General features: G+C 52.8%; 1 long non-coding RNA gene across 1 annotated transcript; it reads right to left on the reverse strand.

Annotated features, from left to right (window-relative positions):
• Nucleotides 1–219: 219 nt before the first annotated feature.
• LOC140594386 (uncharacterized) lies at nt 220–10,138 on the reverse strand. The gene is made up of 2 exons (XR_011995069.1): nt 9,713–10,138; nt 220–4,772 (listed from the first exon to the last, which is right to left on the reverse strand). It is a non-coding gene; the product is annotated as an uncharacterized lncRNA (long non-coding RNA).
• Between the last annotated feature and the right edge of the window lie 1,022 nt (nt 10,139–11,160).

An 11,160-nucleotide genomic window follows, 5' to 3' on the forward strand; every position in this document is an offset into this window, starting at 1 on the left:
AAAAGCAAAACTGAAGATAATAGATTTCTCTTGGGAGGGAGGTAGACAGGCATCGTGAGAGAGGGGCACCCAAGGAACTTCTATTTCTTAAATTAAGGGGCAGATTGCGGATGCTTATTATATTTTGTGCTTTATTCATTGTGTGCGTTATCACGTTATTTTATAGGTAGCAAAATTCCACAAGGAAAAAAACTGAAAAAGGAAGAAGAAATCGTAGGATATCTTTTGTAAAGGTTTTATTTATCTGAGAGGGCGGGGACTGAGCAGGGGAAGGGGCAGAGGCAGAGGGAGAAGGAAGCTCCCCGCCGAGCAGGGAGGCCGACGTGGGGCTCGGTCCCAGGACCCTGGGCTCCATCACAGCCGACTGAGCCACCCTGATGCCCCATCATGGGATATTTTTAGAAGAAGAAACCAGGAGTGCCAGGAGTGCCAGGAGTGCCAGGAGAGGCTGCTGAGGCCGGAGAGCCAGCCAGGGCTTTGAGAACACAAAGCCGCGTGGACGCTTCTCTTGCAGCCGCCCACTCTCCACTCCTGGCCTGGTCTGCCGCGGGGGTTTCACCACCTGGAAGCTTACTCCTTGCCTCTTACCCAGGTTCCCTTCCTGCTCTGGGGTTTAGTTTCCCCAACTGAAAAAAAAAAAAAAGAAGAAGTGGGGCCTGGGGTGTGAATGAGAGTCGGTGACTCCATGCCTCCCCCTGTGCTCTGTGCCCGCCGCACACGTGACCGATGGGTCACCACCCTCGTTCTCCGGGGCGGGGGGGCGGGGGGGACCTCCCAGGGGCTTTCAGCGGGACTTCAGTCCATTGGTCACGTGTGGCAATAGAGGAGAAACCTCGACTTCTAATACCTTGTTTTGAAAGTTCCTTCAAGCTTTGCTGTTCTTTACGTGCCTTGCCCCCCCCCACCTCACCCCCGTGACTCTGGGAGCTCGCTGTGGGGTGTCTCACGTCCCCGCTGCCACCTGTGCCTTCTGCTTAGTGGACAGCAGAGCCTCAGGAAACGCTGGCTGGCTGGAAAGCACCCCCCCCCCCACCGTCGGTCTTTTGCGCCACCTGTGCCCCAGATGGAGGAGGGAGCAAATCGGGGGAGCAGGCCGCACTGAAGAGGACCAGGGTCTAGTTTCCCCCGGGGCTTTGAGGGAAGGACAAGGGACACTGTGTGTGAAATGAGGGGGGGACGGCTCGAAACTGGGCTGAGAGGTGGCCCCTGGAGGGGCTGATGCCAAGGGGGAGGGGCCCTGGGGGGCACCCGGCAGACTCAGGCCCTCGGCGGCTTGGCCCACTCACCTAATCCCTTCGCTGTTGACTGGGCCACGGGCACCAGCGCTTTCTCGGCCTCTGGGATCCGGGTTTGATGGAGATGGACGGGCAGGGCCAGGGAGCCCAGGACACTGCCACAGCCGAGCGCGGCTCGCCCTCCAGTGGTGCTCGCGAAAACCAGGAGCAGCGCAGGAGAAGGGAAGGCTGGCCCAGGGAGGCTTCTGGAATGCTCCACGTCTTGCTCTCCGCGGGACCCCCAGGAGGCTGCCAGGGCCGTGCCTGTGACCTTATCCGTGTCCACGGTGTCAGAGCTGGATCCAGCACAGAAGCGGCGTCATCCAAGGTTTCATCACAGCCAGGAGCTGGAGTCCCGAGGTAGAGGGACAGGTGGTGGCGTGGCGTCCTGCTCCCGGCTCCCGTGCCGCGCGGTGCCACTCCACCCCGCGTGCCCGTGGCAGGGGCCCGGGGCAGGGGATGCTGAGGGCAGCTTTGAGCCGCCGAGTCCTACTCTTCGCCCGGCGCTCTCCGGGACGCGTTGCCGTTACCTGGTCTTACCTGGTCTTCGTTCTCCCGGCCTCTGAGGTCGCAGAGCTTCCTTATTTTGTAGATGAAGAAACCGAGGCTCCAAGGGTATTACGGGCGTTACTAAAAGGAGTCAGTGGTTTGCCTCTGCCCTCAAGCCATCCACCGCCGAGGTGGAAAGACAAGCGAAGACACCTCTAGAAGGAGCTGCGGCCGATTGGTCCAGCACACGGAGGTTTGGAGCGAGGGCACGGAGGCCTGAGCCGGGAGGTGGGTTTTCTAGGCGGATTTCCTCGTAATGTTGATGGAAGGACGTGCACCCGCGCTTCTAAGCTTGAGGGTGACCAGCAGGCCTCATCTCTCGTGGTTAGGCCTGTAGCGTAGCGTCCGTGTCGTGCTCTATCCGGTGGTCACGTCGAGGCTCGGGAGGAAACTGCGGTGGACACTAGTGACCCCTGCTGTGGGTGGGCGATGGGGGTGGTCGGCGGGAAGCCACGTGATTGCCACGCTGGCTCCACCTGGCCTAAACCCTCCACCGCCTATGCGTCCTGCGTCTGCAGGCCCGTCTGCAGCCTGTCTGCAGGCCCGGAAGAAGGGCATCACTCAAGAGCTTCACAGACACGCAGAAGTCCAGGCCCCGTCCCACACCTACTGCACGGGACCCCTCATCGTAACTAAAGCCCGAGCTGGTCTGTGCCTGTCATTGGTAGACGGTGCTGCTGCAAAGCTCATTGCCAGACACAGTAGCAAATGGGACATTTGGGAGGACTGGAAAGTGGATGGTTGGAGGACAGGGGCTGGAGACGGAGCGAGGCACCGGGCGGGCAGCAGGGGCCACAGGACAGTGGTGACGTGGCAGGTGGGGACGATGCTGGCCAAGGGTCCTCTCTGCACTTTGCACCAGGTCCCACGGCCGCCTGGGTGGTGACAGCCTCGGGGCTACAGAGAGACCTTTGGTGGTGGCAGCGTAGCCCCTGCCCCGATGCCCACGGGACCGTCGAGGCGGGTGGGTGACAGGCACCTGCCTGTTCTCCTGCAGGGGATGGAGTCCCGCGCTTTGCAACGTCCGACAACCATTGGCCTGGCGACTAACGTTGGACAAGGTCCCAGGGCCAAGCCTGCTGTGTCAGCTGCATGGCTTTGTGCGATTCAGTTGCGAGACCGAGCTGCAGGAGGACCGTGCAGGCCAGTAAGTGACCACGGCCCAGCCGGCCGAGCGGCCTGCACAGCCCTGGTTGCACAGGAGGGACAGCAGGTGCAAAGCCAGGCCCATTCCCCGCTGACCATGGCCCCAGCCACGGGGGTCCCTGTCTAGCCACGGAGGACGGACGCTGCCGGACAGATGACTCTTGGTGGGGGACCCCGTGAGGCCAGAGGCACCTTAAAGGGCCTGTTATCCCCCTGTCCAAAGTCTGGGGCCTTCATCGCTGGTGCATCGGAAGCCTCCTTGGTTGGGAAGGCAGCTGCCCGAGGCCCGCGTCCACAGGGGAAAACGTTTTCTCCCTTCCTGACCGTGTGAACATGTGGTATTTCCTGAGCCACGGGAAAACAATCATAAAGAATATTCTAGTAGAAGAGCTTCCTCCCGGACTTTGGTTGGTTTTGGAGGATCAGAAAATGACCAACCCGAGGACGCTCCTTCCTGGCAGAAGAGCTGTGCCCCTCGGGCATGTGGGATGCGGGTGGCTGGGCCCATCGTGTCCCCGGAGGTGGCCAGGGTCGCTGTCCCCTCCCGGGCCGGGAGCTCGCCCAGGCTCGTCCAGCTCCAAGGGCCGCCATGAAGCCGGAGCCTTGGGCGCCGGGAGAGAGCGTAGCCTGAGAGCCCAGCTGTCAAGTGACTCTCAGCCCCATGAAGCCGGAGGCGAAGGGGAGAAGACAGAGGTGGGGGGGTTGGGGGGGCGGCCGTGTCTCCAGCCCTTCTCCGCAGCCTGGCACCCAGGCGGTGAGCTCCGGGGGCCCTGCGACCCGGCAGGCAGCCTCCCCTCGGGCTTGGGGCGTCCTGGCCCCCAGTCGGACCCCGTCCACAAGCCAGGGTCTCCCCCACCGGCCACCAGCGTCAGGGGCAGGAGAGGAGCACACTCCACGGCTGGAGGTACAGCCTGGGCTTCGGGCACGAGGGTCCAGAGCCCGGAGCCTCGCCAGCCAGGATCTGAATTCTCTAGAACAAATCCTGGACTTTGATTCCCGCCCGACCCCAGTATTTGGCCTGGGATGCTCGTCCCTGGCGGCGGCCCGGGGGCTTTGGGACTGAGCAACGGGCCTGTGGAGGATCCGCAGCACTGGCTGGCACCGGGTCGCCCTGTCCTGAGCAGCGGGAAGCGGACTGCCGTCGTGGCCCGGGCCTGGCAGCAGCCGGAGGGGTCGGCTGGCCAGCGAGGCCCACCTGGCACAGAAGCCCGTTCCCAGCCCGCTGGCCTCTGTGTGTCACCCCTGGGGACCACAGGGGCGGCTCCTGCTCCCCGACCAGGGCTCCCCAGCAGCGTCCTGGCCCCTTGGCTGCTGCCCACAGGCCCCTGCAGCCGGCTCAGCCTGGGCCCAGCCGTGCCACCCACTGGCCACTATCCCGGGAAATTTTACCGGTCTCTTTGTGCCTCAGTCTCCCTCTCCATGAAATGAGGATCCTAATCACACCCACCTAATCAGAGTTTTTGAGACAGTCACCCGAGACTGTACATACACGGAGGCCGGAGCAGGGCCGGGCACACAGTAAATGCCCCATAAACATCAGGCGTCACTATCACAGGGGGCTTTGGGCGATTTGCGTTTCGGTTGTGTCCCTGGCTAGCCTCTTACGCTCTGTGCCTCAGTTTCCCCATCTGTGAGATAAAATCCGTGTTGCTTCACGTTGCTTCACCATTCAAGATTGAATGAACTCACTCACATGCTGTGCGGTGGAGGCACCGAGGCATTTGCTAACCTGGTCACTGACGGATGCTGTGCAGGCAAGGTGGGCAAGACGGAGGCGGTCCCTGTTCCCAAGGAGTTTTCAGCCTGTGGGGGAGACAGAAAATTATGCAAACAGCGACAAGTAAGGATGGGAATTGTTTGGAGAGTTGCAGTATCGGAGCCGGGGATGTACGCAGCAGGGGAAACTCCATAGGTGGGGGGCGGGGAGGTTAAGGAAGACGTCGTGGACCTGATAACTGGGACCTAGAGGACGAGTACGGCTCAGCCAGGCAAAGAGAGAGTGTTCTAGAAAGTGAGAGCCGAACACATGAAAGTCCAGACATCAGCGGGAGCAAGTGAATAAAGTGGTTCTACTGTATCTGATCTACTTTGAGACGCCACTGATTTTAAGGTGAGCCCTCATCTTTTTATGCTCCCAAGAAAGAGAAGAGCACTCCCAGTTAACTACGGCCTAGGGTTCTCTTACAACTTAGGGTTTAAATACGATCTGAAAGAGCAATTTATTTTTTATTTATTTTTATTTTTATTTTTTTTGTTCTTAGGAACTTTCTACTCCACCGTCTTCCCAGGCTCCAGAGTTTTTTTTTAATTCTTAATCAGACATACATTTTAATCAAATTGTACGTTATCAAATACAAGCAAAATCATATAAATGTAAAATAATTTGCCTTCAATATTCCTGAAACTTCACTTTCGGAATCAGATTCTTTTTTTTTCTTTTTTTCTTTTTTTTTAATTTATTTATGATAGTCACAGAGAGAGAGAGAGTCAGAGACACAGGCAGAGGGAGAAGCAGGCCCCATGCACCGGGAGCCCAATGTGGGATTTGATCCCGGGTCTCCAGGATCACGCCCTGGGCCAAAGGCAGGCGCCAAACCGCTGCACCACCCAGGGATCCCCAGAGTCAGATTCTTTTAAAAGGAGTTTTTAAGTCAGAGGCATCGACTCCGAGCCTTTCCACACAACATGGTCAAGAGCACTGGCGACACAGCATTTCTGAAGAGAATTCCTGGAAGAGCTGAGCCCCTGGGGCTGGGCTCCTCGGGTGGGTTTCCACCTCTGGAGTTGGTCTGCTTTGGATTCCTCCTTGGGTGACGTTGCTAAATGCCTCTGATTCACCACGTCCCCCGGAACCTCCTCATAATATTTGGTACCGAGGGGTTAAAAGGGTGGTCCACTGTTGTCCCTGGGATCGTATTCCAAGCTCACACCCATTCGGACGGTTTTGAAACCGGGGCTTTTCGTGTTTGTGCACGCAAGGCCAGAACTATTAGTTAACAGCTTTGCCTGTCGTACAATGATTTTCAGATGTGTCCCAGCCTCAAGGGTATTATGGTGGGAAAAAAATGTGCATCTCCAAGGATGATGAGAAATGGCTGAAGCAGACTGTGTGTGTGTGCGTGTGTGTGTGCGAGTGCATGTGCATGCACACGGGGCGCAAGGAGCAGAGTGAGGTGAGCAAGCAGTGGCCTGTGGTCAGACCGAAGCATTTTGACTTAATCTGAAAAGTCTTAGCTCAGCTAATAAGGGTATGGAGTAGAAGAATGGTCACCTTGCTGCCAAACGTAGAATACGTTGGACGGGAACAGATCCAGGGAAGAGGCAGGCCGTAAAGGACACCTGCTTTGTAGGTTATCGTAATAGAAAGCGGAGGAATGATCCTCATCATCTTGGGAACATTCGGTGGGGGCTTCAGCCCCAGACTACTTACTAATCAGGGGTAGCCAGCAATTCCCCAATTCTGCAGAAGAGGTGGCGTCCCAGGGAGAGGACCAAACACAGAAAGACTCTTGAATGATAACTGAAACTCACCTCTTTAGGAACTAAATTCTCTTTTGGATGAGAATCTATTTCAATTCAATACAAATTTAGATGCTTTCTTACATGGGGCCTATTAAATATAATCTGATCTTTTTTTTAATTTTATTTATGATAGTCATACAGAGAGAGAGAGAGAGGCAGAGACACAGGCAGAGGGAGAAGCAGGCTCCATGCACCGGGAGCCCGATGTGGGATTCGATCCCGGGTCTCCAGGATCGCGCCCTGGGCCAAAGGCAGGCGCCAAACCGCTGCGCCACCCACGGATCCCTAATCTGATCTTTTTAAACCAAGTGCTGTCACTAAGAATATTAATATTCTTTGAACAACAAAAAGAATAGCACTGTTAATGAACGAATGAAATAGTGATGCCATGAGTTCTAAAGGGTTACAGAGTTGTATGAAACAATTTGCCTTGAATTTTTTTTAAGTGGTAACACCTACTACTTAGTCTTCTTGTTATGGTTTTTTCTTTTTTTTTAATAATAAATTTATTTTTTATTGGTGTTCAATTTGCCAACATACAGAATAACACCCAGTGCTCATCCCGTCAAGTACCCCCCTCAGTGCCCATCACCCAGTCACCCCCACCCCCCGCCCTCCTCCCCTTCCATCACCCCTAGTTCCTTTCCCAGAGTTAGGAGTCTTCCATGTTCTGTCTCCCTTTCTGATATTTCCTACCCATTTCTTCTCCCTTCCCCTTTATTCCCTTTCACTATTATTTATATTCCCCAAACGAATGAGACCATATAATGTTTGTCCTTCTCTGATTGACTCATTTCACTCAGCATAATACCCTCCAGTTCCATCCACATTGAAGCAAAGGGTGGGTATTTGTCGTTTCTAATGGCTGAGGAATATCCCACTGTATACACAGACCACAGCTTCTTTATCCATCATCTGTCGGTGGACACCGAGGCTCCTTCCACAGTTTGGCTACTGTGGACATTGCTGCTAGAAACATCGGGGTGCAGGTGTCCCGGCGTTTCATTGCATCTGCATCTTTGGGGTAAAGGGGTAAAGGCTGTTTGCATCCATCATCTCATTGGTCCCCGCGACATTCTGTGTCAAGTCAGGTACTCCTGGGAGCAGATGGCAAGTTGAAACTAGGAGTGTGAGAGATTCATTGAGGGAAATGCCTGTGAACGGTCAAGGGGATAGGCAGGGAGAGCCTTCAAGTACAATCCTGGTCTGAAAGCTCTGGAAGGACCAGAGGAGGAAGGAGATGAGTGGGAAGAGGCTCCGACGGCAAGGTGGTGGCTTGGGGTACGTGTCTTTGGGGCCGATGGGGAGCTCTGGAACAGAGCGCTGGCTACAGAAGCCTGTGACGAAGCAGAAGTGGTCTGGTTCTAGTTCCACTGCCACACTCAGTCACTGGCGAGGAACAGCCTGGGGCGGGTGTGGTCCCAGAGTACAGACTGTCACAGATGGCCAAAATGAGGCATCTGGAAGCTGCTAGCTAACTGTGCTCCCCGGGCAGTTTTTCCTTTTTAATAAGGGAGGTCCTCCCAGCAGGCCTCCGTGGCTACCACACCCTGTGACGCAGACAAAGCCGTTACCATTAACCCGATTTTAAAGAAGTTTCAGATAATTAGAAACGTTCAGTATGATAGTGACAGATCCCGGGATTCACGGTTGTCTTGTTAAGTAGGTTTTTAAAGTATTCTTGAAAACCCAGTTGTGGTAGACGGTCTTCGAAGACGGCCACCACGGAGCACTTCCCTTCCTGTAGGTCCATCTGCTCCTGCGTTCCAGGGTGGAATCTCTTCCCCTCCCCCTGAATCTCACTGCCTCTCTGTCTTGCCTTGGCCAAGTGAAGCTTAAGTGTTGCTCCGCAGGCTTTCACGGGACAAGCAGATCCCTCTTTTCCCCTTTAGAAGCCAGACACCACGTACGTAGATTGGGCATAACCTCATTCCAGTTACGAATTAGAGAAAACACCAGATAGAGCCAAAGTGAGAAGTGTTCTACCAAATAACTGACTAGTACTTGTCAAAAGTGTCAAGACCATGAAAGACAAGGCTGGTGAACTGTTACAGATCAGAAGAGAGTAAGGGGAAGCAACTAAATAAAATGCAGGATCCTGGTTGGGGTCTTGGGATTGAAAAGGATCACTAGCAGTCACCTGGTGAAATGTAATAGGGTCTGTAGTTCATAGTATCTCAAGTTTGTGTCGGAAGTTAATATTAGTGGACCCTAGGTGATGGGTATACGGGAACTCTCCACACTATTGGTGTAACACAAAGTTTCAGGGGATTTGGTCATGCACGGAAGATACCCGGAACGTCAGAACAGAGGCAGCAGCTCAGATATTCCCAGCAGGGTTTCTCTTATGTTGGGGCCTTTGGAAAAAAGGTCTGATCTCAAAACTGAGGACCTGGTCCCTTTTTCTGTGGCGTTATCTGAGGGGGCCAAGTGACCCTTGGTCTCCAAACAACCCCTTCGTTCACCTGTCTCCAAGCTGCAATTCCCATTCCTCTGGTAATCCATTAATTTAAGGCAAATGCCATAAAAGGCATGTTGTGTAACAGTAATTCTTGGAGAGCAACCACAAAAGAAGAACATTTGGTTAAATGTTGGGGAAATAATCACGCAGTTGATCTACTTCTTGGAGATTGTCTATGAACCTTAGTAAGTGAAAGTCTCTGGAAATTCTCCAGTAAAGAAATCTATGTAACTTTATTTAACCTAGTATTTATTCCCCAAATTTATTCAAACACAGAATCCCAAATGGGTGCCTGCAAAAATTTTCTTGCAAAAGACACTTCAGTGAATGCCTGATGAAGGCACGGTGAACTGCAAAGGATTTTACGTGGCAAAATGAGTCCCCTTTCCTGGGTAGCATAGAGAGGAGGCTGGATGTCAAAATTACTGTAAGAAGTTCTCTCACACTAGGTGATGGGTCAAACTCAATAACCTCACGATATTTTCCCCCACTTCAAAAGTCTGTCATTTACTGGAAGGGTGTGTATTAGTCAAGATTCTTCATTATAAGAGACAGAATCCATTCTAGGAGAGGGACTTATGATGGGGCATTGATACGTTTACTACATTTAAATCAGGGCCAGGGAGCTTGTTTTGATGCTACGCAGCTAGAAGAATATAGCAAGCGCAAGGCCCCGGCTACTAAACAAAGGCACCTAGAAGAGATGCTGTTTCCAGAGGTGACCAGCTCTTATCACCTGCGAAGCCAGAGGCGTACTCACACCTACGCGGAGGAGGCGAGCAGCACCCCAGAGGATGCGGTCTTGTGGAATGCGGCCACTCTGTCCTGTCACGTCTTGGGTCGTCTTGGGTCATCTTGTCATCTGTGTCTCTTCTGCTCTCCAGGGACTGAGAGGAGGGGTTTCTTCACAGACTGTAGATAATGAGCATCCCAGCCACAAAGGATTCTGGGAGAAGCGGTTTTCTCCATTTCTAGCCATCAGCCTGCAGGAAGGCGCCCAAACAGGATTTCGAGCAGGGTTTTTGAACAGGACTCAAACGCTGTGTTCATCTCTTATTAGCTGTGTGGCCTTAGGCAAAGGATTTCTCTTCTCCGAACCTTGTGTTCACGTGCGGAACTGTATTAATAATACTTTTCTCCATAGGTTGTTATGAAAAACAACGAAGAGAGGGTGCCTGGCACAGTGCTTCGCACACGGCAGGTGCTTTGCAGCTGGTGTTCCAGCTCCTGAGCTGTGTTGTCTGCTCCGTCCCACGGGGCCGTTATATTTTGTTGGATAAACCAATTTATAGCATTAGCCGAAGAGTTCTGCATTTACCCATTTTTCATGTGACATGTGCAAACATGAGATTATTTTAATATCACGATTGTCATTTTTTCCTGTCTCTATCCAGACCATGAAACTATTTCTTAAACAGTAAACATGGCAATAATGATAAAATCTAGAATCGTAATAACGATAATGATCATCACCATAAAACCCAGTACTAAAATAATACATGCAATAGAGTATTAACGACCGGCCAAGTGCAGTAGTTAAACTAGAGTTTAAAACTATGGTAATGAAACTCAATGCTAATGAAATTCATTATCAGGGTAAAATAAAATTAAGTATTATAATGGAAATAAAACTGGATATTCTAAACAGACTGAATACTATGGGTTACGCCTCGGTATTTGAACTTTGTTCTTTTCCTCTTGGTGGTTCAGAACGTGGGTTCTAGAATCGCAGTGTCTGGCTCTACCCTGACTTTCTGACATTAGGTTAGTTGGGTAAGCAATTTAGTTCTCAGTTTCTCGTTATGAACTGGAGGTAACGGTGGTGGCGTCTCCCTCATAGGGATGATGTGAGAATTGAATGAGAAAAAGCAGGAAAGTCTCCTGCCCGCAGGAAGCAATCTATGAACGTCAGGCTGTAGTCAGGGGAGGATGTGGGGAATGTCAGTTCTCTGCTTTCCCGGACCTAGAAGCCTGCCTCGGTCATCTACTCTTCCATGAGGGATTCCCGGGCAGCTCCCTATTTAGCTCTTTCCTGATGAGTTATCCATCCACCACTACCTAGTGGGATGGCCACCCGCTTCTAGTTTTGGACTGACCCTACTTACAGACATGGAGTTTGGGAGCTACATTTTGTCATAGAGCCATTAAGCACTTTCTGGACCTCTGGCTTTAGGGACTAGTCTTCCCTAGAGCTCAGGGGTCTGCCTA

Source organism: Vulpes vulpes, chromosome 11, assembly GCF_048418805.1.
Source record: "Vulpes vulpes isolate BD-2025 chromosome 11, VulVul3, whole genome shotgun sequence".
NCBI lineage: Eukaryota > Metazoa > Chordata > Mammalia > Carnivora > Canidae > Vulpes > Vulpes vulpes.